We start from the raw sequence: 26201 nt of genomic DNA on the forward strand, positions 1-26201 counted from the left end.
CAGTTTTCTTGCGACTGATGGAGACGTAGGCAAATTTATAGTTGCTATTTCCATTACATCACGTTAATCAGAAAATCGGTAATTTACATCTGCAGCGGAAAAAAATTCCGTTCCGGCCAGCGTAGGGCTCGAACCCACGACCCTGTGAATAAGAGTCTCATGCTCTACCGACTGAGCTAGCCGTGCTGCCTCGTTGGATACCTGCTGGCCAGCAGATCACACAGTAATCGTTTGGGTTGGGTGGTCCCATACAGAATCTCTCCATGCTTCCTAATGTTTTCCTAACGTCACACTCGTCACGTACTTCACTTTTATATCATATTCACTTCTGAGAGGTAAAGGAATTGCATAAAAATCTGCAGAGCTAGCGGTGTCAAAATTAACACACATACTTGATGTGACTCAAAAGTCGAACGAGTTACTTTCCGACGTTGTTTTAGATGTGCAAGTGCCAGTCACACCTCGCGGTGAGGCCACTCTGCCGTTCATTTCGCTAGTTAACACCTGTCTTGTTGTGTGTGTTTCAAGCTTAAGTCCATCTCCAAGCACAAAATGCTCAACAGCAACATTCAGACGGTTTCGTACTGCTCAATTGCTACATTAAAACGGTATGTTTCTTTTTCAGAAATGGAAAAACACGACCATGACAGGATTCGAACCTGCAATCTTCGGATCCGAAGTCCGACGCCTTATCCATTAGGCCACACGGTCACTGACGACCAAGTGTAACTTATATACGACCCATTTCGAAACGCTCACACCCCCTGAGGAACTGTGTTTTCGTTCCACACAGCCCCTGCCCCTTACTCTTTTCCACCCATTCGTTACATTCAACCTCTTACGAGACCGACCAAACATAGACAGGAAAACAAGACCACACACTTTGCGCATTCGGAATCGATGGCAGGGTGTGCCTCGCCGCATTTGCTACGATGGCCATTTGCTACTTCTGCAGAAGCGGCGGCGGCGGCGACGCCGACGACGACGACGACGACGACGACGACGACGACGACCGCGAGAGGTTCTGAGATTTGTGAGAAATACATCTATAAAATGTAATTCAGACTGCCTCGTCCCACCTTATGCCGTACCGCTTTGGCAAATGCTTTATCTGCGCCATTCGCCTTAATCACATCTGAGAGTAATTCTTAATAATACTCCTGTCGCTAATTGTTCCTCATCACAGATACTGTTTGCCATACGGCCACGATGCGCAACTGATTTCCAAAATTCGTCTTCCTCCTGTGAGGATGGAACTCACGACCCCTGGTTTACTAGACCAATGCTCTACCACTGAGCTAAAGAGGCGCCGCCTAGCGGCACTTTTGCGTACTTCGTCCGTACGGTCGTCTCAATCATCAGACTTCAGCTGACAACACTTCATATTTTCGACTAATATTTGCAGCAATGGCGACCCATTACTGCTTGGCTACACATCTGACACGTAGCCGTGTTCTCTCCAACCAAAACCACTTGCGCTTCAGAATATGACTTTCACACATGTCTACAAAATCACCTTCACTTCAAATACAGTTTTCTTGCGACTGATGGAGACGTAGGCTAATTTATAGTTGCTATTTCCATTACATCACGTTAATCAGAAAATCGGTAATTTACATCTGCAGCGGAAAAAAATTCCGTTCCGGCCAGCGTAGGGCTCGAACCCACGACCCTGTGAATAAGAGTCTCATGCTCTACCGACTGAGCTAGCCGTGCTGCCTCGTTGGATACCTGCTGGCCAGCAGATCACACAGTAATCGTTTGGGTTCGGTGGTCCCATACAGAATCTCTCCATGCTTCCTAATGTTTTCCTAACGTCACACTCGTCACGTACTTCACTTTTATTTCATAATCATTTCTGAGAGGTAAAGGAATTGCATGACAATCTGCAGAGCTAGCGGCGTCAAAATTAACACACATACTTGATGTGACTCAAAAGCCGAACGAGTTACTTTCCGACGTTGTTTTAGATGTGCAAGTGCCAGTCAAAACTCGCGGTGAGGGCACTCTGCCGACCATTTCGCTAGTTAACACCGGTTTTGTTGTGTGTGTTTCAGGTTCAAGATCATCTCCAAGTACAAAATGGTCAACAGCAACATTCAGACGGTTTCGTACTGCTCAATTGCTACATTAAAACGGTATGCTTCTTTTTCAGAACTGGAAAAACACGACCGTGACAGGATTCGAACCTGCAATCTTCGGATCCGAAGTCCGACGCCTTATCCATTTTTTTTTTTATTTTTTTATCTTTTTTTATTTTTATTTCTTTTTTACATTAGTTAACCCTTTTATAAAATGGAACTAAAAAAAAGAACCAAGTGCCACAGCCACTTTTCATCCTAAAAAAAAAATCTGTTCCTCTTCAGGCGTTGGCTCCTGACTAAACCTACCTCAGAGAGCTGCCTATCTACCAGGGTAAATATAGGAAATCGAGGTTAGGGCTTTCCTTACAAGCAAAACAAATTCTTCTTTTTTCTGAATTTTATTTTTATTTTTATTATTGTTATGTTATTATTTTTTTGTTTTCGTTTAGTTTTGTTGTGTCATTGATCAGAGGCCTTCTGCGCCCCGCTGGTAATATGTTGAGTCACGTCTTCTGGAAATTGATGCGTTCTGTTCAATTGTTCAGAAATGTTCATTGGTTCAAGCAGGAAACGTTCTTCTCTCTTGGCTTAACACATTCCAGCTGCGAGGCGGGTCGTGGAAAGCACTCCCAAGGAAGTTCGAGAAAAATTGTCCGTATTTTGGGTGACGGACAACGATATAATGACGGTCATTGAGGTATGTCCAAAAATCGAGTACAGAGTCTACAGTTTGTCCAAATAGGTAGTGAATGGCATGTCCGCGAATCCAATTCACAGCATTGGTCTTTGTCCGAGGAAAATATTCACGATCCGAAAATAATAATGAAAGGGGAATAATCCGATCCGGAATGTCCGGCGTTAGAAAAGCGACAATAAGACGAATCAAGTGCCAAACCTCCTCCGCCGGTCCGCAAACAAACCGATGTTCATCATTGTCTGGGACTCCACACGTGGAACAGAGAGGTGATTGGGCGAGGTGGATACGATGAAGACGAGATTGGTTGATTTGCTTACCATTGACAGTTAGGTACCAGACAGATTGAACATTCGTGTCAAGGTAACGGGCGAAAACCGCGCGCCATACATGACGCCAGTCTACCTGGGGAACTTTTGTTCAATCGGGTTAGGTGGACGACCTAATTGGAGGACACTGTATACTGCCTTTGTCTTGAGTAAGGTGAGGCGTAGATAACTGAGTTCAAGAAAGAAGTATCGTATATAATGTAACTGGACCGGAACGTCCGAGATCATCACTGGGGCTGACAGTGAGACCGGCGTATATGCCGTCAGGAGTAGACCAGTGAGGCTCGTTGGGCATCGTGTCCATACTGTCATCTGGGAGCTGACAAATAGGACGCGAGCTCTATCCGGCACGTGAAACAGACCTATCCCACCTCGTTCACGGGGAAGAGTAAGGGTTGCATAGTTAACTTTGAATAACAGCCCAGAGCTGACGAAAGATGCCATCGCTGCCAACATGCGACGTGCCACAGTAAGCGGGAAAGGTAGAACTTGTGCTACATGGGGAACTCGGGATGCGATATATATATTGACATATCGAGCTCGTTGGAGAATATCTAGGGATCGAAGGCGATGATCCATAAGACCCACTCTGATCATTAAAAGGAGGCGTCTGCAGTTGATGGCGGCTGAACGCCGGAGATCAGATGAAAAGTCTATTCCTAAACAGCGAATGGTATCAACGGTGGTGAGAGGTGTAATACACTCCACAGGGAGTCCTGTGCCAATGAACATAACTTGTGACTTACGTACGTTTAAAGGGCTACCCGACGCCTCATCATAAGTCGCTACCCACGTCAAAAGAGCTCGAACCTCGTCGGCATTACGTAAACAGATGACTACATCGTCAGCATAGGCCGTGCAACAGAATCGGTATCGATCTATGGATAACCCTACCAAACGTTGTCTGAGCCCACATAGCAAGGATTCCAAGGAAAAGGCGTACAAAATCGCTGATAGAGGGCAACCTTGACGTACGGATCGACCTATTTTTATCGGAGGAGTGAGTCTCCCATTGTACATAATCCTGGAAGAGGCACCCCGCAGAAGGCGCATCACTACCGTGATAACGGCGACTGGGAAACCCATATGGTGGAGAACGGCCGTAAGGAACGAATGGTCAACCCTATCAAAAGCTTGACTAAAGTCCAAAGACGCAAGTGCCCCAGAGAGGAGTTGTGCCTGGGTAACGGCGATCATATCCCTGTAGCGGCATAAAGCCGTGCGGATATTATTATCCCCTCCCAAAGATGCTTGGTCTGGCGACACAACATATCGGGCAACGGTTTTAAGTCGTGCCGCCAAAAGGCGAGTGAAGATTTTCATATCACTGTAAAGGAGGGTGAGGGGCCGATAATCACTGATATTGTTGCCACTATGCGGTTTATGTACAGGAATAATAATTCCTTCCATGAAAGCGTCCCGCACAGGTACTTCCGGAGACATCAGTTCCCGACAGATGGAGGTGAAGGTGGACTCTAACAAATCACGGAAGGTGCGATAAAATTCGAGGGGAAGACCGTCGGGTCCTGGGGAGCGATTGATGGTTCCTGCTCGGATCGCATCGCGGACTTCATCATCAGTCACCTCTGACACCAAGTCAATCGCCGCATCTCCTGGGAGACCACCAAAGTTGAGCTGTGAGACTTCCTCGATCAACTCTGGGGAATGTGGAATTGCGGCGTAGAGCTGCTGGTAGTGGGCGTGAAGCACATTCCCTATTGCAGATTGGGTTACGTAGCGACGCCCATCTTGGTCTGTTAGGATGGGAATAAATTTTCGGCGACGATGTTGGCGTTCTTGGATGATATGATATATAGATGGATGTTCATGAGGCATGCGATCAGCAGTACGAGATCGTACTATCGCTCCTTCCAAATGCCTTCGCATGAGATTGGAGATTTGGGCCTTAGCATGGTTTATCCTTGTATGACGCTCAGGGGAGGCTGGCATCGTGGAGCATTCTCGTAGGATCATGTAGTAAAAGTCCATAGTGCTCTTCCTCCAGGCGACAACATCTTTGCCATATCGGATCAAAGTTTTTCGAAAAGTAGGTTTTGCACACTGGATCCACCAGGATATGGTAGACGGATACGTGAGACGGCGTCTATTACATGTGATCCAAGTGTCTTCTATTAGAAGTCGACAGTCAGGTGAATTAAGAAGTGCCGTGTTCAGTTTCCATAAACCACGTCCGTGCCATACTGCCTGTCTTGTGAGAACAACGTCACAGAAGTAAGCCTCATGATCTGAGAAAGCAACAGGCCAGATTTCAGCCTGTCGTGTGTGTTGAATTAGGGATCGCGAGATGTAGATGCGATCCAGTCGGCTAGAGGAGTAGGCAGTGTAGTACGTAAAGCCCAAACGATCACCGTGAACATGTCTCCACGTGTCGACAAATTGTAGCCGCATCACGACTGTTTCCAGAGCTGCACATGGTGAGTGACGCGGCAATTGATCCTGATGTCGCTGGGTGCAGTTGAAGTCTCCACCCATGAGCCAGTCATCGTGTGGTCCCATAAAAAGGGGTGTAACTTCATCTGCAAAGAAGGCATTGCGTTCACGACGGTAGCTGGAGCCCGACGGCGCATAAATGTTGACGATACGTACACCAAAGAGAGTAAGGGCCATACCTCTGCCGTAGGGGAGGTATAGGACATCTTCGGCAGGAAGACCTTCTCGTAAGATGATGGCAACACCACTACCGGTGTCCGAAGCGGGAGAAAGATGCGCCGTGAAGCCATGTGGTGGTGAAAAATCGGCGACATGCACTTCCTGAAAAAGCGCAATATCAATGTCCGCATCATAAATCATATCGCGGAGCAGCGCTAGTTTGTGGGGCGCACGAATGGTCGCGAGGTTTATCGTTACGACACGACAATGCTGGTGTTGGAGTCCCACAGGCACAGGTGGGGCTGCTTCTTCAGGAGCGAGAGGTCGTCGATCTTGCCGGTCCGCTGAAGAGGTTGCTATTGTGGAGAGCTTGCGGGCGCGGGCGCTACAGATTGGGGCGCCCCATCATCAGCACCGCCCACCCCAGTCCCTTCGATCTCCATGCCGTCTGCCCAGGAGACTGATACTGCGGTAGGGTACCGACTGTGTACATCATCCATGTGGAGAGGAGACGTATTTTTCGGCTCAGCATATAGACTTTCTTCAACGTCGACTTGTGGGGGCGACGGCGCCAGTAAGGAGGGGTGGTCGTTGCCAGTGGTCGCCTGTGGCGGGTCGTTCGCATCAGACGTTTGGACATCATAGAGCGGTTTATCATCCATCTTCGGTTCTGCATCTCTGGCATCCATCCAGAGAATGGATTCATCAGGGGGTATACGGCTACGTTTCTTTCTCTTTCGTGTCGACCCTTGTTTTCGAACAGGTCGTTCCGAGTCTGATTGCGGGTGGCCTTCGTCTGACTCCGGACCAGTCTGAAGGAAAGCAGAAGTAGGTACCACTCCCGGATCAACGTCCATCTCAGCAGCATTTTCAGTCACAGTGCTGCGATGATGTGGAAGGTCAGGATCTGGCGTCTGTGGCACCTCAGAAGGAATCTCAGTAGCGGTTGCATCTGCCTGATCAGACGACGTCAACAGAGCAGGAAGACCCTGTGTAGAGGTGCTACCTTTCTGGGCAGCCTTGGCATATGTGACCGGGATCTTAGTGATCACCGCTGGGGACGCTTCCTCACCGACCGGCGTTTGGATCAGGCGCCGTCGCATGCAGGCGGATCTGACGTGGCCATCTTGTCCACAACCCGCACATGTTCGGGGTTGGCCGTCGTACATGACAATGGCTCGCACACCGCCAATTGTCAGGTATGATGGTATATGTTTTTTCAGTTCAATTTTTACCTGACGCACACCAATAAGGACATGGTAGGTCGTGAAGGTTTGCCAATTTTCCTCTACGTAACCGATGACGTTACCGTATGGTTGTAACGCAGAGACAACTGCGTCCTTCGGCACTTCAAATGGTAGTTCAAACACCCTAATAGTGCACTGACCGTACTCTGCGAGTTAAAGTGTTACTGCTCCGACGTGACCATCAGAGTATTTGAACTTAAGTCCATTGGTATGGCGGCAAATAACATCTTCACACACCTCGGTGTTTGTCATTTTAATATGAACAACACTACTCGTGATCGAAAAATGGATTTCGATAACGTGGTTAGGATATAAACGAACTTCTTCACGTAGGAACGTTTCAACTTCAAGTGCACGAGGTCGCGAATGTTCAGCTGGGAAGGAAACTTTAAGGGTCGCACGGCGGTAAGAGCTCGACATGTTGCTCGCGGTGGACGGACACAAGCCTTAAAGCTATGACGCGGAAGTAAACAAACCTGCAGCGGAGCACGGGGCCGGCGCGCGGGGCCGTCCGCACGCTGCCACGGCTGAGAGCCGACTGTTAATCGTTCGCTTGTATCTGCCTACACACGTCTGCTGGTTGGGAATTATTCCACTTCCATGGCAAGGTGCGCATGTAGGAGTGTTAAAAATTCTGGAGGCGCCGGGTATCGATCCCAGTACCTCTCGCACACTAAGCGAGCGCTCTACCATCTGAGCTACGCACACCCACCCGTTGACTAATAGGTTTACATACAGCCATATCAACGTCACAGACCCTTGCACTCCCATTATTCCGCAGACAAACACTACTCTCTATGTATCAGTGAGGGTGTCTTTCAGGTTTCGTGCATTCTGTATCGAATCGTAGTTGGCCACAATGAAAGTGGCACGCATAACGTAGAAAATAGAGTTCGGACACCGCTCTGAGTAAGACGTACGTGTTGTCCACTCTCTAGACTTCAATGACGTTAAGCCGTGTTACCTAAGACAGATCTGCACTCGATGACACCACGATAACAGACGGTCCCCACACTTACATCTTGCTCTCCATATCACAGTATACATCATATCAGGCTGTGACGCTGGTTTTACAACTTCTTCGTGCCTTTATGTTCGCCGAGACCGACACTTACCATGCACTGACCACAAAACATGGAGGAGCCGGTGCTTGAACCCGATACCTTTCACACGCTAAGCGAACGATCTGCCAACGGAGCTACGGCTGCACACACGACCAAGCCTGGCTATTCTCCATTCTTTGCGACTCTGATGTGCACGGACACGATGGTTTGTTGGTTTGTAGCAGCGAAGGTACCAGAGTACAAAGGCGCGGACACGTTCATATACACAAGAGTTCCAAGTAGTTTCGATGCTCTGGTATTACGAATGCAAATTCCGTCTGTTTTTAACGTCTTAAATTGAAAGGGCGGTCACAAATTGGTCCACTTCACTCCTTGTCGACAATCACACAGCACCTGAGGTAACAAGCACATCTCGAGCCCCATTGTGCTCTCCATCGTTCATGCCAACTCAGTGCCTTGCTCTTTGCTACTGTGTAAAACTCTTGTCGTCCAACTGCAAAACACTGGGACACAACAAGTTTCCGCGTCTCCATTGCGCTGATCATACTACGAAACGCTCCCCAAACCTGGCAATCACCCATGCAGCCGACTTTTCCGACTTTACACGACGCTCACGCTAGTGACAGCCTCATTTATAGTGCGACTTCGCGCCAAAGCGAATGAGCACATTTCGCCTACGGCTTAGGCCGCTCTCATAGTGTGGCTGCTCTGTGTCTGCAGGCAGCGAGGGGCTGCAAGCTTCCTGTGTTCGCACCTATATCACCTGTGCTTGCTTGTCAAAGACAGACTAACGCAAAACATACAACGCACTCCATGAATTGATTGCTATGGCATCTGTTATCAGCAGTCACAACCAGCAACACCAGTAGTAGCCGACTGCACGCAAAGAATGGGAACGTGCAGTGGGATTTACGTGAACTCGGCGCAAGGCAGATCTTTCCGACGTAGGCTTGAGAATCTTATGAGAACATTTGCACTGTTTCTAAATTAAGTGTAGGTGTGGGAGGAGGGTGCTTCCTGCGCACGAATAAAAGCACGCTTGCCAATTGCGGATGCTAATCGTTCGCTTGTATCTGCCTAGACACCTCTGCTGGTTGGGAATTATTCCACTTCCATGGCAAGGTGCGCATGTAAGAGTGTTAAAAATTCTGGAGGCGCCGGGTATCGATCCCAGTACCTCTCGCACACTAAGCGAGCGCTCTACCATCTGAGCTACGCCCACCCACCCGTTGACTAATAGGTCTACATACAGCCATATCAACGTCACAGACCCTTGCACTCCCATTATTCCGCAGACAAACAATACTCTCTATGTATCAGTTAGGGTGTCTTTCAGGTTTCGTGCATTCTGTATCGAATCGTAGTTGGCCACAATGAAAGTGGCACGCATAACGTAGAAAATAGAGTTCGGACACCGCTCTGAGTAAGACGTACGTGTTGTCCAATCTCTAGACTTCAATGGCGTTAAGCCGTGATACCTAAGACAGATCTGCACTCGATGACACCACGATAACAGCCGGTCCCCACACTTACATCTTGCTCTCCTTATGACAGTATACGCCAAAGCGAACGTGCAGTGGGATATACGTGAACTCGGCGCAAGGCAGATCTTTCCGACGTAGGCTTGAGAATCTTATGGGAACATTTGCACTGTTTCTAAATTAAGTGTAGGTGTGGGAGGAGGGTGCTTCCTGCGCACGAATAAAAGCACGCTTGCCAATTGCGGATGCTAATCGTTCGCTTGTATCTGCCTAGACACCTCTGCTGGTTGGGAATTATTCTACTTCCATGGCAAGGGGCGCATGTAGGAGTGTAAAACATTCTGGAGGCGCCGGGTATCGATCCCAGTACCTCTCGCACACTAAGCGAGCACTCTACAATCTGAGCTACGGCCACCCCCCCGTTGCCTAATAGGTCTACATGCAGCCATATCAACGTCACAGACCCTTGCACTCCCATTATTCTGCAGACAAACACTACTCTCTATGTATCAGTGAGGGTGTCTTTCAGGTTTCGTGCATTCTGTATCGAATCGTAGTTGGCCACAATGAAAGTGGCATGCATAACGTAGAAAATAGAGTTCGGTCACCGCTCTGAGTAAGACGTACGTGTTGTCCACTCTCTAGACTTCAATGACGTTAAGCCGTGATACCTAAGACAGATCTGCACTCGATGACACCACGATAACAGCCGGTCCCCACACTTACATCTTGCTCTCCTTATGACAGTATACATCATATCAGTCTGTGACGCTGGTTTTGCAACTTCTTGCGTGCCTTTATGTTCGCCGAGACCAACACTTACCATGCACTGACCACAAAACATGGAGAAGCCGGGGCTTGAACCAGACACCTTTCACACGCTAAGCGAGCGATCTGCCAACTGAGCTACGGCTGCACACACGACCAAGCCTGGCTATTCTCCATTCTTTGCGACTCTGATGTGCACGGACACGATGGTTGGTTGGTTTGTAGCAGCGAAGGTACCAGAGTACAAAGGCGCAGACACGTTCATATACACAAGAGTTTTAAGTAGTTTCAATGCTCTGGTATTACGAATGCAAATTCCGTCTGTTTTTAACGTCTTAAATTGAAAGGGCGGTCACAAATTGGTCCACTTCACTCCTTGTCGACAATCACACAGCACCTGAGGTAAGAAGCACATCTCGAGCCCCATTGTGCTCTCCATCGTACATGCCAACTCAGTGCCTTGCTCTTTGCTACTGTGTAAAACTCTTGTCGTCCAACTGCAAAACACTGGGACACAACAAGTTTCCACGTCTCCATTGCACTGATCATACTACGAAACGCTCCCCAAACTTGGCAATCACCCATGCAGCCGACTTTTCCAACTTTGCACGACGCTCACGCTAGTGACAGCCTCATTTATAGTTCGACTTCGCGCCAAAGCGAATGAGCACATTTCGCCTACGGCTTAGGCCGCTCTCCTAGTGTGGCTGCTCTGTGTCTGCAGGCAGCGAGGGGCTGCAAGCTTAATGTGTTCGCACCTATATCACCTGTGCTTGCTTGTCAGAGACAGACTATCTCTAAACATACAACTCACTCCATGAATTGATTGCTACGGCATCTGTTATCAGCAGTCACAACCAGCAACACCAGTAGTAGCCGACTGCACGCAAAGAATGGGAACGTGCAGTGGGATTTACGTGAACTCGGCGCAAGGCAAATCTTTCCGACGTAGGCTTGAGAATCTTATGGGAACATTTGCACTGTTTCTAAATTAAGTGTAGGTGTGGGAGGAGGGTGCTTCCTGCGCACGTATAAAAGCACGCTTGCCAATTGCGGATGCCAATCGTTCGCTTGTATCTGCCTAGACACCTCTGCTGGTTGGGAATTATTCCACTTCCATGGCAAGGTGCGCATGTAGGAGTGTTAAAAATTCTGGAGGCGCCGGGTATCGATCGCAGTACCTCTCGCACACTAAGCGAGCGCTCTACCATCTGAGCTTCGCCCACCCACCCGTTGACTAATAGGTCTACATACAGCCATATCAACGTCACAGACCCTTGCACTCCCATTATTCCGCAGACAAACACTACTCTCTATGTATCAGTGAGGGTGTCTTTCAGGTTTCGTGCATTCTGTATCGAATCGTAGTTGGCCACAATGAAAGTGGCACGCATAACGTAGAAAATAGAGTTCGGACACCGCTCTGAGTAAGACGTACGTGTTGTCCACTCTCTAGACTTCAATGACGTTAAGCCGTGATACCTAAGACAGATCTGCACTCGATGACACCACGATAACAGCCGGTCCCCACACTTACATCTTGCTCTCCTTATGACAGTGTACATCATATCAGTCTGTGACGCTGGTTTTGCAACTTCTTGCGTGCCTTTATGTTCGCCGAGACCAACACTTACCATGCACTGACCACAAAACATGGAGGAGCCGGGGCTTGAACCCGATACCTTTCACACGCTAAGCGAACGATCTGCCAACTGAGCTACGGCTGCACACACGACCAAGCCTGGCTATTCACCATTCTTTGCGACTCTGATGTGCACGGACCCGAAGGTTGGTTGGTTTGTAGCAGCGAAGGTACCAGAGTACAAAGGCGCGGACACGTTCATATACACAAGAGTTCCAAGTAGTTTCGATGCTCTGGTATTACGAATGCAAATTCCGTATGTTTTTAACGTCTTAATTTGAAAGGGTGGTCACAAATTGGTCCACTTCACTCCTTGTCGACAATCACACAGCACCTGAGGTAAGAAGCACATCTCGAGCCCCATTGTGCTCTCCATCGTTCATGCCAACTCAGTGCCTTGCTCTTTGCTACTGTGTAAAACTCTTGTCGTCCAACTGCAAAACACTGGGACACAACAAGTTTCCGCGTCTCCATTGCACTGATCATACTACGAAACGCTCCCCAAACTTGGCAATCACCCATGCAGCCGACTTTTCCGACTATACACGACGCTCACGCTAGTGACAGCCTCATTTATAGTTCGACTTCGCCGCCAAAGCGAATGAGCACATTTCGCCTACGGCTTAGGCCGCTCTCATAGTGTGGCTGCTCTGTGTCTGCAGGCAGCGAGGGGCTGCAAGCTTCCTGTGTTCGCACCTATATCACCTGTGCTTGCTTGTCAAAGACAGACTAACGAAAAACATACAACTCACTCCATGAATTGATTGCTACGGCATCTGTTATCAGCAGTCACAACCAGCAACACCAGTAGTAGCCGACTGCACGCAAAGAATGGGAACGTGCAGTGGGATTTACGTGAACTCGGCGCAAGGCAGATCTTTCCGACGTAGGCTTGAGAATCTTATGGGAACATTTGCACTGTTTCTAAATTAAGTGTAGGTGTGGGAGGAGGGTGCTTCCTGCGCACGAATAAAAGCACGCTTGCCAATTGCGGATGCTAATCGTTCGCTTGTATCTGCCTAGACACCTCTGCTGGTTGGGAATTATTCCACTTCCATGGCAAGGGGCGCATGTAGGAGTGTAAAACATTCTGGAGGCGCCGGGTATCGATCCCAGTACCTCTCGCACACTAAGCGAGCGCTCTACAATCTGAGCTACGGCCCCCCCCCCCTGGTTGCCTAATAGGTCTACATGCAGCCATATCAACGTCACAGACCCTTGCACTCCCATTATTCCGCAGACAAACACTACTCTCTATGTATCAGTGAGGGTGTCTTTCAGGTTTCGTGCATTCTGTATCGAATCGTAGTTGGCCACAATGAAAGTGGCACGCATAACGTAGAAAATAGAGTTCGGACACCGCTCTGAGTAAGACGTACGTGTTGTCCACTCTCTAGACTTCAATGACGTTAAGCCGTGATACCTAAGACAGATCTGCACTCGATGACACCACGATAACAGCCGGTCCCCACACTTACATCTTGCTCTCCTTATGACAGTATACATCATATCAGTCTGTGACGCTGGTTTTGCAACTTCTTGCGTGCCTTTATGTTCGCCGAGACCAACACTTACCATGCACTGACCACAAAACATGGAGAAGCCGGGGCTTGAACCCGACACCTTTCACACGCTAAGCGAGCGATCTGCCAATTGAGCTACGGCTGCACACGCGACCAAGCCAGGCTATTCTCCATTCTTTGCGACTCTGATGTGCACGGACACGATGGTTGGTTGGTTTGTAGCAGCGAAGGTACCAGAGTACAAAGGCGCGGACACGTTCATATACACAAGAGTTCCAAGTAGTTTCGATGCTCTGGTATTACGAATGCAAATTCCGTCTGTTTTTAACGTCTTAAATTGAAAGGGCTTTCACAAATTGGTCCACTTCACTCCTTGTCGACAATCACACAGCACCTGAGGTAAGAAGCACATCTGGAGCCCCATTGTGCTCTCCATCGATCATGCCAACTCAGTGCCTTGCTCTTTGCTACTGTGTAAAACTCTTGTCGTCCAACTGCAAAACACTGGGACACAACAAGTTTCCACGTCTCCATTGCACTGATCATACTACGAAACGCTCCCCAAACTTGGAAGTCACCCATGCAGCCGACTTTTCCGACTTTACACGACGCTCACGCTAGTGACAGCCTAATTTATATTTCGACTTCTCGCCAAAGCGAATGAGCACATTTCGCCTACGGCTTAGGCCGCTCTCATAGTGTGGCTGCTCTGTGTCTGCAGGCAGCGAGGGGCTGCAAGCTTCCTGTGTTCGCACCTATATCACCTGTGCTTGCTTGTCAAAGACAGACTAACGCAAAACATACAACTCACTCCATGAATTGATTGCTACGGCATCTGTTATCTGCAGTCACAACCAGCAACACCAGTAGTAGCCGACTGCACGCAAAGAATGGGAACGTGCAGTGGGATTTACGTGAACTCGGCGCAAGGCAGATCTTTCCGACGTAGGCTTGAGAATCTTATGGGAACATTTGCACTGTTTCTAAATTAAATGTAGGTGTGGGAGGAGGGTGCTTCCTACGCACGAATAAAAGCACGCTTGCCAATTGCGGATGCTAATCGTTCGCTTGTATCTGCCTAGACACCTCTGCTGGTTGGGAATTATTCTACTTCCATGGCATGGTGCGCATGTAGGAGTGTAAAACATTCTGGAGGCGCCGGGTATCGATCCCAGTACCTCTCGCACACTAAGCGAGCGCTCTACCATCTGAGCTACGGCCCCTCCCCCCCCCCCCCCCCCCCCCGGTTGCCTAATAGGTCTACATGCAGTCATATCAACGTCACAGACCCTTGCACTCCCATTATTCCGCAGACAAACACTACTCTCTATGTATCAGTGAGGGTGTCTTTCAGGTTTCGTGCATTCTGTATCGAATCGTAGTTGGCCACAATGAGTGGCACGCATAACGTCGAAAATAGAGTTCAGACACCGCTCTGAGTAAGACGAACGTGTTGTCCACCTCTAGACTTCAATGACGTTAAGCCGTGATACCTAAGACAGATCTGCACTCGATGACACCACGATAACAGCCGGTCCCCACACTTACATCTTGCTCTCCTTATCACAGTATACATCATATCAGTCTGTGACGCTGGTTTTACAACTTCTTGCGTGCCTTTATGTTCGCCGAGACCGACACTTACCATGCACTGACCACAAAACATGGAGGAGCCGGTGCTTGATCCCGATACCTTTCACACGCTAAGCGATCGATCTGCCAACGGAGCTACGGCTGCACACACGACCAAGCCTGGCTATTCTCCATTCTTTGCGACTCTGGTGTGCACGGACACGATGGTTTGTTGGTTTGTAGCAGCGAAGGTACCAGAGTACAAAGGCGCGGACACGTTCATATACACAAGAGTTCCAAGTAGTTTCGATGCTGTGGTATTACGAATGCAAATTCCGTCTGTTTTTAACGTCTTAAATTGAAAGGGCGGTCACAAATTGGTCCACTTCACTCCTTGTCGACAATCACACAGCACCTGAGGTAAGAAGCACATCTCGAGCCCCATTGTGCTCTCCATCGTTCAAGCCAACTCAGTGCCTTGCTCTTTGCTACTGTGTAAAACTCTTGTCGTCCAACTGCAAAACACTGGGACACAACAAGTTTCCGCGTCTCCATTGCACTGATCATACTACGAAACGCTCCCCAAACTTGGCAATCACCCATGCAGCCGACTTTTCCGACTATACACGACGCTCACGCTAGTGACAGCCTCATTTATAGTTCGACTTCGCCGCCAAAGCGAATGAGCACATTTCGCCTACGGCTTAGGCCGCTCTCATAGTGTGGCTGCTCTGTGTCTGCAGGCAGCGAGGGGCTGCAAGCTTCCTGTGTTCGCACCTATATCACCTGTGCTTGCTTGTCAAAGACAGACTAACGAAAAACATACAACTCACTCCATGAATTGATTGCTACGGCATCTGTTATCAGCAGTCACAACCAGCAACACCAGTAGTAGCCGACTGCACGCAAAGAATGGGAACGTGCAGTGGGATTTACGTGAACTCGGCGCAAGGCAGATCTTTCCGACGTAGGCTTGAGAATCTTATGGGAACATTTGCACTGTTTCTAAATTAAGTGTAGGTGTGGGAGGAGGGTGCTTCCTGCGCACGAATAAAAGCACGCTTGCCAATTGCGGATGCTAATCGTTCGCTTGTATCTGCCTAGACACCTCTGCTGGTTGGGAATTATTCCACTTCCATGGCAAGGGGCGCATGTAGGAGTGTAAAACATTCTGGAGGCGCCGGGTATCGATCCCAGTACCTCTCGCACACTAAGCGAGCGCTCTACAATCTGAGCTACGGCCCCTCCCCCCCCCCCCCGGTTGCCTAATAGGTCTACATGCAGCCATATCAACGTCACAGACCCTTGCACTCCCATTATTCCGCAGACAAACACTACTCTCTATGTATCAGTGAGGGTGTCTTTCAGGTTTCGTGCATTCTGTATCGAATCGTAGTTGGCCACAATGAAAGTGGCACGCATAACGTAGAAAATAGAGTTCGGACACCGCTCTGAGTAAGACGTACGTGTTGTCCACTCTCTAGACTTCAATGACGTTAAGCCGTGATACCTAAGACAGATCTGCACTCGATGACACCACGATAACAGCCGGTCCCCACACTTACATCTTGCTCTCCTTATGACAGTATACATCATATCAGTCTGTGACGCTGGTTTTAGAACTTCTTGCGTGCCTTTATGTTCGCCGAGACCGACACTTACCATGCACTGACAACAAAACATGGAGGAGCCGGTGCTTGAACCCGACACCTTTCACACGCTAAACGAACGATCTGCCAACTGAGCTACGGCTGCACACACGACCAAGCCTGGCTATTCTCCATTCTTTGCGACTCTGATGTGCACGGACACGATGGTTGGTTGGTTTGTAGCAGCGAAGGTACCAGAGTACAAAGGCGCGGACACGTTCATATACACAAGAGTTCCAAGTAGTTTCGATGCTCTGGTATTACGAATGCAAATTCCGTATGTTTTTAACGTCTTAATTTGAAAGGGTGGTCACAAATTGGTCCACTTCACTCCTTGTCGACAATCACACAGCACCTGAGGTAAGAAGCACATCTCGAGCCCCATTGTGCTCTCCATCGTTCATGCCAACTCAGTGCCTTGCTCTTTGCTACTGTGTAAAACTCTTGTCGTCCAACTGCAAAACACTGGGACACAACAAGTTTCCGCGTCTCCATTGCACTGATCATACTACGAAACGCTCCCCAAACTTGGCAATCACCCATGCAGCCGACTTTTCCGACTTTGCACGATGCTCACGCTAGTGTCAGCCTCATTTATGGTTCGACTTCGCGCCAAAGCGAATGAGCACATTTCGCCTACGGCTTAGGCCGCTCTCCTAGTGTGGCTGCTCTGTGTCTGCAGGCAGCGAGGGGCTGCAAGCTTCCTGTGTTCGCACCTATATCACCTGTGCTTGCTTGTCAAAGACAGACTAACGCAAAACATACAACTCACTACATGAATTGATTGCTACGGCATCTGTTATCAGCAGTCACAACCAGCAACACCAGTAGTAGCCGACTGCACGCAAATAATGGGAACGTGCAGTGGGATTTACGTGAACTCGGCGCAAGGCAGATCTTTCCGACGTAGGCTTGAGAATCTTATGGGAACATTTGTACTGTTTCTAAATTAAGTGTATGTGTCGGAGGAGGGTGCTTCCTGCGCACAAATAAAAGCACGCTTGCCAATTGCGGATGCTAATCGTTCGCTTGTATCAGCCTAGACACCTCTGCTGGTTGGGAATTATTCCACTTCCATGGCAAGGTGCGCACGTAGGAGTGTTAAAAGTTCTGGAGGCGCCGGGTATCGATCCCAGTACCTCTCGCACACTAAGAGAGCGCTCTACCACTCTGCTTAACCAAATATAAATTCCATCATCTTAAACAAGACGTCGTCTTCCTCTTGTCCTTATCCACATAGGTGCAGTAGACTCAATGTAGTTAGTACTCTCCATAGTATAGACAACTTCACGAATGTTCCAGGTCCTGTATGCAATAACATCACGAGGATGGAAAGACTCCAAACCTGAAAGATTAGCACGTAGACGTTATTACAGGCGTCAGAGAATGCCTGTTTATAAAGAGATAAGGACAGTTGGAATTACGCCAGGTATCGATCCCGGTACCTCTCGCACACTAAGCGAGCGCTCTACCATCTGAGCTACGCCCACCCACCCGTTGACTAATAGGTCTACATACAGCCATATCAACGTCACAGACCCTTGCACTCCCATTATTCCGCAGACAAACACTACTCTCTATGTATCAGTGAGGGTGTCTTTCAGGTTTCGTGCATTCTGTATCGAATCGTAGTTGGCCACAATGAAAGTGGCACGCATAACGTCGAAAATAGAGTTCGGACACCGCTCTGAGTAAGACGTACGTGTTGTCCACTCTCTAGACTTCAATGACGTTAAGCCGTGATACCTAAGACAGATCTGCACTCGATGACACCACGATAACAGCCGGTCCCCACACTTACATCTTGCTCTCCTTATGACAGTATACATCATTACATCATATCAGTCTGTGACGCTGGTTTTGCAACTTCTTGCGTGCCTTTATGTTCGCCGAGACCAACACTTACCATGCACTGACCACAAAACATGGAGGAGCCGGGGCTTGAACCCGACTCCTTTCACACGCTAAGGAAACGATCTGCCAAATGAGCTACGGCTGCACACACGACCAAGCCTGGCTCTGCTCCATTCTTTGCGACTCTGATGTGCACGGACACGATGGTTGGTTGGTTTGTAGCAGCGAAGGTACCAGAGTACAAAGGCGAGGACACGGTTATATACACATGAGTTCCAAGTAGTTTCGATGCTTACCAATTGCGGATGCTAATCGTTCGCTTGTATCTGCCTACACACCTCTGCTGGTTGGGAATTATTCCACTTCCATGGCAAGGTGTGCATGTAGGTGTGTTAAAAATTCTGGAGGCGCCGGGTATCGATCCCAGTACCTCTCGCACACTAAGCGAGCGCTCTACCATCTCTTTTTTTCAGAACTGGAAAAACACGATAGTGACAGCATTCGAACCTGTAATCTTCAGATCCGAAGTCCGACGTCTTATGCATTAGGCCACACGGTCACTGACGACCAATTGCAACTTATATACTACTCATCTCGAAACGCTCACACCCCTGATGATTTGTGTTTTCGTTCTACACCCGCTGCCCCTTGCTCTTTCCCACCCAATCGTTACATTCAACCTCTTACGTGACCGACCAAATATAGACTGGGAAACAAGACCACACACTTTGTGCATTCGGAATCGAAGGCAGGGCGTCCCTCGCCGCATTTGCTACGTTGGCCATTTGCTACGTCTGCAGAAGCGGCGGCGGCGACGACGACGACCGCGAGAGGCTCTGAGATTTGTGAGAAATACATCCATAAAATGTAATTCAGACTGCCTCGTCCCACCTTATGCTGTACCGCTTTGGCAAAGGCTTTATCTGCGCCATTCGCCTAAATCACATCTGAGAGTAATTCTTAATAAAAGGCCTATCGCTAATTGTTCGTCATCACAGATACTGTTTGCTATACGGCCACGACGCGCAACTGATTTCCAAAATTCATCTTTCTAATGTGAGGATGGAACTTACGACACCTGGTTTATTAGACAAGTGCTGTACCACTTCTTTTTTTTTTATCACCGGTCTTGTTGTGAGTGTTTCAAGCTCAAGAGCATCTCCAAGGAAGAAATGGTCAACAGCAACATTCAGACGGTTTCGTACTGTTCAATTGTGACATTAAAACGGTATGTTTCTTTTTCAGAACGTGAAAAACACTAGCGTGACAGCATTCGAACCTGTAATCTTCAGATCCGAAGTCCGACGCTTTATCCATTTTTTTTTTGCTTTTTTTTTCCTTTGTAATGACCCAGGGCAGGTAGGTGGAGGCGCGTTGGGCAGGGGTCGTATGCCGAGGCCTGGCCATGACGTCTCCTCCTCCCTGCACCGAAGCACATTGTCACCAATACGTTGTAATTGTCTTTGGTTCGGAGTCTTACGATACTTATATGTGAACACGGGACTTATGAAGCGTTGTCTACCCAAACAGTTATTTTGCCTTCCTGCCAAGATTGTACCTAAGAACTAGCGAGAATGTCTTCCTTGTCATGAAGTTAGCTCAGTATGCCCCTATACCGGTTCCATTAATGATTCAGGCGCAGGAGCGATCAATAGAAATTGAAACTTAACCAACTCCCTGCTTTTCGAAAACAATAGTAAGCATATTCGCAAAGTCCCTCTTAAGGTGTGGGAAAGACTTTTGCGTCCAGTACTCATGAAGCATGTAACCAGTAAACGAAATAAAATCGGTAATACCATGATCATCAACCACTGCAAAAATGTAACGGCCAAGAAGCCACATAACTGTGTTGTTCTTGGTCCGGGGATAAAAAACCGTGTCCGGCCAGCAGAGAATATCAGTCTTAAATGCCGATTCGGAGTTCCTGGTGAGTAAAGCCAATTGTCGGCGCAGCCAGTGCCACATGCGATGACGGTCAGCGCAGGTAAATCGGTGTTGGAGTGTATCAACACAACTACACGTTTGACAAAGCGGAGAGACACATAAACCTATACGATGAAGGCGTTCGTTCGTAGGAATCAGCTGATTAACTACCTTATACCATAGGGAGGCAACAGTTGCTGAATGAACGGGTAAGCTAATATTCGTCCATATGTTACGCCAATTAAAACTGGGATAATGCAAAACAATCGGGTTGGAAGAAGAAGACCGGGGCCATTTGTCAAGCAGGGTTAGCGTAGTAATAACAGCACGACGTTGTAAATGGAGATCTAGGTAACTAATCTCTATGTAGAAGTCCCGAACATGCCGTAGCTTCTCATTTAGAGGCCCAACGTTAATGGGCGGTGACAAGCTCGCAGGACGAACGACATGGAATAATCGCGAAGTAACAGTCGGGGACTCAGATAATAAAAGATGGAGGGTTCGCTTAACATAAAGGGCAGCAGCCTTGACACGGACATCTGTGAACGACAAGCCGCCCTCAAGACGCGGCTTCGTAAGAACATCACAACGTAATTTAAAAATATGCCCCCGCCAAATATATCTGTTAATAAGCTGGACCATTTTTGCACCCTGCATTCGGGAAAGCGGAAACAACTGAGCAACGTAATATACTTTACATAAAACATAAGTGTCTAATACACGCTTTTTTTGCAGTAGCGGTATCGAACGCCATGAGTGTTCTAATAAAACACCTTGCAGCTTGGAAATGGCCACTTGCCAATTTTTTGCAGCCATCCGAAGAGGACAACGTTCAAAATAGATACCTAAATGTGTATGGTGTTCAACAGCTGTAACCCACGGAACAACCACACGTTCAAAGCCCCGCAAATTCAGGAGCTTGCTTTTACGGGGATTGATACGAGAACCTGAGGCCGCAGAAAATTTATCGACTTCCATTTTCAACTGCGGCACTTCTGTGGTGGAACGAAGCAAAACAACCAAATCATCAGCATAAGCTGTTGCCGTCTGGGTAACCCCAGAGATCGTAAGACCACGAAGTGTCGAGTTGAGACGTGTGAGGAGTGGTTGAAGGGAGAGAGCATAAAGGGTCATGGATAAAGGACTACCTTGCGGGAAGCCACGTTGAATATCAATGACCTTTGTTAGCTGGCCATTAATGTCAATCTTAGCAGAAATGCCAGTCGTCATATTCTTAAGTACCAGCAGCGCCTGTTCATTAAAACCGAGCCGGCGCAGCAGAAGCTCTAAAAATGAATGGGACACACGATCAAAAGCCTTACTAAAATCAACAAATAAAAGCGCACAGGAAATATTGGTGACAGCGACAATCGACACGACATCACGATACCCCGCCAGAGACGTCAATATGGAGCGCCCTGGAAAGCAGCTTTGACAAGGAGGTATCACAGGTGTAAGCAAAAGGGATAGACGTGCATTAACAGCCCTAGCGGCCGTCTTATAGTCAAAATTTAAAAGGGTTAAAGGACGAAAGTCACTAGCTGTCTTCAAACCAGCAGATTTAGGTATCAGGACAACCGTACCTCACTTGAAATCGGCTGGAATTGTGCCAAAATTCAAGATTTCATTCACAATATCCGTAAAAACAGGCCCTATAATAGGCCAAAAGCGAACAAAAAACTCCTTAGGTAGGCCATCAGGACCAGGAGATTTGTGAGATGCTGAACAAGCAATGAAAGCTGAAATTTCTTCTGCAGTAAAAGGAGCTAAAAATTTCGCATTATGGTCCTCTGTTAAAACTGATGGGATAGCAGTTAAAATCTCGTCAACATCAATCGGATCAGAATCAGCCGCAGTATATAACGTCTCATAGTAGCAGGTAATGTCATGGGTTATTTGATTCTGTAAGGTAAGCAGGCGACCATCAGCTGCCATAAGGCCGTCAATCAATACACGTCGACGGTTCTTGTGGTGACGAAACAGATGGTACATAGAAGTCATTTCATGTGCTAACGTGGACGGTGGTTTAGATTTAATCTTCAATCCTTCCATCTGAAGCCGCTTAATACTAAGAAGCTTGGCCTTAATTTTCCGAATCTCAGAAAGGTGGGCACATGTCATTGTAGAATTATCATAAAGTTCGCGAAGCACCGAATAGTAATACTCAAAAGTCAGTTTCTGATCTCGCGCTCTATTATAACTGTAGGACATTAAAGTGCGACGTAGTTTTGGCTTCACACAGTGGATCCACCAGTGAAGCTTAGACGGATAGTATCGCAGAGAACGTAAACAAATGTCCCACGCCGTCTGTATTAGAGGTTCGATGTCAGGGTCATCGAGCAAGGAGACATGTAATTTCCACAGCGGCCTATAAAGTTTAAGAGGTTGACGCTCCAAATTAATTATAACAGCAAGGGCACAATGATCCGTAAAACTGGCTGGAATTACATCTACATCTAAAACAGAAACACTAAGGGGATCAGAAAAATACAATCGGTCAAGTCGACTACTTGAGGTAGCAGTAAAAAATGTAAATTTAACTAAGGTGGGGTGTTTAACCTCCCACGCATCGCGTAGTCGTAATTGACATACAAGAGAATGTAGCTCGAAACAATAATTAAAATGAGGGGATTGGTCTTTAGCTTGTAACACACAATTAAAATCGCCCCCCAATATCAAGGTCGCAGGATTTTTTCGTGAAAGGTAAATCAGATCCTCTTTATAAAAACGAGACCTTTCCTGCCGCTTGCTAGAACCAGAGGGGGCGTAAATGTTAACCAAGGTCGTGTCAAATAACCGACAACCAATGCCCCGTCCCGAGTCTAAAAGCTCAATTTCGGTAACGGGGATACCGTCACGAATTAGGAAAGCAGTACCTGCAGAAAACTCAGGTGCAAAATTTATAATAGTGCGAAAAACAGGAACAAACAGGTGTGCAACTGAGACTTCCTGCAGGAAAACAATATCAGCTGCAGAGTCATAAATAAACTGCTGCAGAGACGCTAACTTCAGAGCAGATTGAATGCCATTTATATTTAAGGTAATGAACGTGCACGCCTGCAACATCAACCAAAAAATGGGAAATGAACCCAAACTACACCACACTAGAAGCAACTACATCCATATCATCAACATCAGACATGGCAGAGGGTGATTGTCCAGAATCAACGGAATCAGAGTCGTCCTTCGCATGCTTATGTTTCTTCCGCACCGCGTGGAGATTGGGGGGCACTTTCACGCGACGACGTATCTGATGCACACCAGATTCAAGAGCAGGCGGAGTGGGGGGTTCGAGATCAGGCACGTCAACCAAAGCGTCCGAAGGATTAGCAGGGCGAGAGGAGTCAGAAGGAGGAGCCATCAAGGGGAAAACTGCATCAGGAACATCGGCACCGGTTTCAGAATGTGTAGGTATTGGAAGTGTAGGAGGTGGTAAGATAGGTTTGGAGTCTGCTGATGCGGAGCGCGCAGTTTTAGGAGCGGTGTTCCGACAAACAGCCGTCTCCACCGAAGTGTCGTCAACATGTTGTGATGCCTGTGGCGGTGGGGATATCAACAACACCTCGACCGAATGTTGTGGCTCTTGCGCCGACGGCATGGCAGCAAGTTTGACGTCATCAGGCAAAGCAGGAGACACAGCGGGAACAGATTCCGAAACAGGCATGGGAGATTCTGGAATTCTCTCATGAGATTCGCAAACCGGCTGCGAAACAGCAGCTTCGTCATCAGTGCTACCGGTATCACTAGCACGACGGCGTTTGTTGTTGGAAACAGACGGAATCGGTATAGGAGCAGCCGATACGTCTGGGCGAGTGGGTAGCGGAGGAAAACCTGCATCAGGGGAGGGTGACACCTGTTGTGAAGAAGCTACTGCAGGAGGCAGATACGAAACAGTGGAGGAACCTGCTGGCACAAGATCGGCAACCATTAATTTGCGGCGATGTGCTAGACCATTTTTAAGCACAAATACCCGCTTAGGGCAGTTAGCTCGAACATGACCATGTTCATTACATAGGAAACATGTACCAAGCTGCCCCTCATAAGTAAGATGTACACGATAACCACATACAATCAGATGGGACGGTATATTAGACTTAATATGCATTTCAACTGATCTGACACCATTATAACATTGCAGCTTATGTTGTGCAGACCAACGTTCATTTCGAATTGACCGAAAAGTACCATAACCAAGCAAAGCTTCCTTAAGATAGCTGTTGTCAACTTCAGGGGGTAAATTATAAACCCGACTGTGGTATACGTAATTTCAGCATTTGAGACAGTAACACTGCTAACAGAACCATCCCTATGACGGAACGACACTTGCTCACCATGTTTAAGTAATATCTTATCCAGCAAAACCGGGTTCAACAATTTCACAAAATAGCAGTATAATTCTGTATCAAAATACGCCGTATGTACCTGGTCCGATGTAATGCCAATCGTGTCCACAATCCATTCGCGAATTTCCAACGATGTCGGTTGGACATTCCTGGTGGCCTTGTTAAACTGAAAACTGAGAGTACACTTCCGCGGAAACAACCGGGAAGCCATAAAATTAATTAATGCGGCAAAAGCCGCAATACAACGCAAGACACAAAACAAACACTAAGGCAAAGAAACAACGAAAAACAGAAGACAAAGAAACGTCACACACAGAAGGTAAATATTCACAACCCGAGGGTAACGGCGGATCGAATACACAGCACGTCCGATCGCTGTCGCGTCTCAAGCGCAACTGTCCATTAGGCCACACGGTCACTGACGACCAAGTATAACTTATATACGACTCATCTCGAAACGCTCACACCCCCTGAGGAATTGTGTTTTCGTTCCACACAGCCGCTGCCCCTTACTCTTTCCCACCCACTCGTTACATTCAACCTCTTACGAGACCGACAAAACATAGTCAGGAAAACAAGACCACACACTTTGCGCATTCCTAATCGATGGCAGGGTGTCCCTCGCCGCATTTGCTACGATAGCCATTTGCTGCTTCTGCAGAAGCGGCGGCGGCGGCGGCGACGACGACGACGACGACGACGACGACGACCGCGAGAGGCTCTGAGATTTGTGAGAAATACATCTATAAAATGTAATTCAGACTGCCTCGTCCCATCTTATGCCGTAACTTTTTTTTTTTTTTTTTCCTTTATTGTCATTTTATACCTACAAAGGTAGGCCGGCAGCGGCCTAATATGCCGCTCTTCGGCCACAAGAAACATACAAGAGATAAAAACAGGAAGACATAATCTCAAAACACAGACATGGAGGACAAAAATCAGAAGACAACAGAGAATAAAAAGAAATGAAGTCGTTCACCGACGCAGCACTGTTTCAGTTTTAAAAAGACGGGCAGCACAGCACGGAACAGAGAACACTAGCACAGGTGGACGGTGGAGCAGAAAACGAAGAAACACTCGAGGCACAGACGGGACGAAAGACACGGACACTGCGGAGATGGGCTTCGGCGCTTGCAGGGGCACTGTCCACACCGAAAAGCTGGGGGCCTGCCAAGGGAAAAAACAGGGGGAGGGAAGGAGGGAGGAGGAGGGGAGAAAACGAAAAAAGGGGGGTGGAAGCCCAGGGAGAGGGGGAGGGGAGGTAAGGATGAAAGGAGGGAGAGAGGGAGGGAGAGAAGGGAGAGAGGGTGCCCACAGGAAAATGAGAGGAGAGGGGAAGGCAAGGCTCAAAGTTGGTAGGAGGGGTAGATGGAGGGGAGGAGGGCATCATCCGGGAGGGGGAGTCGGCGGAAGCCACC

General features: G+C 48.1%; 4 non-coding genes across 4 annotated transcripts; all 4 read right to left on the reverse strand.

Moving 5' to 3' along the window:
- Window positions 1-113: 113 nt before the first annotated feature.
- Window positions 114-190, reverse strand: Trnak-cuu (transfer RNA lysine (anticodon CUU)). The gene has a single exon. It is a non-coding gene; the product is annotated as a tRNA-Lys (tRNA).
- A 448-nt stretch (window positions 191-638) lies between these two features.
- On the reverse strand, window positions 639-711 carry Trnar-ucg (transfer RNA arginine (anticodon UCG)). Its single transcript has one exon. It is a non-coding gene; the product is annotated as a tRNA-Arg (tRNA).
- Window positions 712-1236: 525 nt separating this feature from the next.
- On the reverse strand, window positions 1237-1308 carry Trnat-agu (transfer RNA threonine (anticodon AGU)). The gene has a single exon. It is a non-coding gene; the product is annotated as a tRNA-Thr (tRNA).
- A 335-nt stretch (window positions 1309-1643) lies between these two features.
- Trnak-cuu (transfer RNA lysine (anticodon CUU)) lies at window positions 1644-1720 on the reverse strand. The gene has a single exon. It is a non-coding gene; the product is annotated as a tRNA-Lys (tRNA).
- Between the last annotated feature and the right edge of the window lie 24481 nt (window positions 1721-26201).

The sequence above is a fragment of the Schistocerca gregaria genome, unplaced genomic scaffold, assembly GCF_023897955.1.
Source record: "Schistocerca gregaria isolate iqSchGreg1 unplaced genomic scaffold, iqSchGreg1.2 ptg000180l, whole genome shotgun sequence".
In the NCBI taxonomy this organism is placed as follows: domain Eukaryota; kingdom Metazoa; phylum Arthropoda; class Insecta; order Orthoptera; family Acrididae; genus Schistocerca; species Schistocerca gregaria.